Here is a 1,245-nt window from a genome sequence, read left to right as displayed (position 1 = left end):
CCACAGTAACCGTGGCTGGCGGAAGTGTAACACACGAGCAGTGACCACTGGTATGCATAATCATACACAGAACATTGCTCCTGGCCGCTGTTTTCTCTTTTCTTGGCCATTTTCTTCGAAATAATGCCAAACTTTTTACAGCAGAAAAACCACACAAAAACAGCTAATTGTACAGGTTCTGTATATACCAAATACCGGGGGGAAAGTATTTACCTTCACCTTTTTTTGTATTAAAAATGATTGACGTATTCTCAATAGCAAATTTAACAATGTCATGACAAAACTGCAAAAAAGAAGAAAAAAAAACCATCATTAAGGTACTTCTAATAAGGATAACGCCGATATCTACCATTATAAGTGCTGAAATAAGACTATTCTTTCTCTTTGTACATGATGAACAAAATGAAGTGTTGAGTATTAATAATAAAAAGTATAAGTTTCAGATGGATGGCAGTGAGTTTTTTTTTTTTTTTAAAGACTTCACTTGTTTTGACCTTGCATGTTGTTTGAAATGATTTCTGATGTCTTTCATCAGGTGTCTGTCTGTATGCGTTCCTGAACTGTGATGCTAGCTTGTACGTTCTGCTGCCACACACAGSTTGGCGCTTTGCCTCTCCAGGCCCGCAGGAGTTCCTGCAGGAGCAGAACACGATTGGAGAGGGCTGCCGGAGAAACCGCAGCCATATGGTGACGGTATGGAGGGGTAGCTGGGTCGGGGTCTGTCCCCCTCCGTGACCCACACTGCTGCTGGCGCTCCACACTGGCTCGTCCAGCTCCACCGGGTTCTCCCGGGCTGCTCGCTCTCCTCCTATCGCTGCTAAGGCTTTTGAATGGTACCCGGTACAACAGCAACCCTTTCTCAAAACGTCAAAGCTGGAGTGTGTAACTTTTATTAATTTTTTAATTTTTTTTATATATATTTGTTATAACAATATGAGACGTGTAATCTGTGTAAAAATTTATCTCTGCTTTATCCCAGTGCAAACCAGAAACAACCAATCAGAGCCAGGAGGCGGGTCTTAAAGCTGTCARTCAGGCTTGGATTCATGCTACTCACAACCCTTCATCGTTCAACTTTCTTACTTTTTATTTACTGCAGCTGGTTCACCACAACAAAGCCTGCAATGAATGCTAAAGCTAGTTAGCATGACCACCAATGACAGTGGATAAAGAGTTTTCTTTTATTATTGTCATTTTAATCTTTTTACAAACAAGTAAAAGACTGAAAACAGTAACAGTTTCTCT

This window comes from Poecilia reticulata, linkage group LG8, assembly GCF_000633615.1.
Source record: "Poecilia reticulata strain Guanapo linkage group LG8, Guppy_female_1.0+MT, whole genome shotgun sequence".
Taxonomy (NCBI): Eukaryota; Metazoa; Chordata; class Actinopteri; order Cyprinodontiformes; family Poeciliidae; genus Poecilia; species Poecilia reticulata.
Note: the sequence above shows the minus strand (reverse complement) of the source record.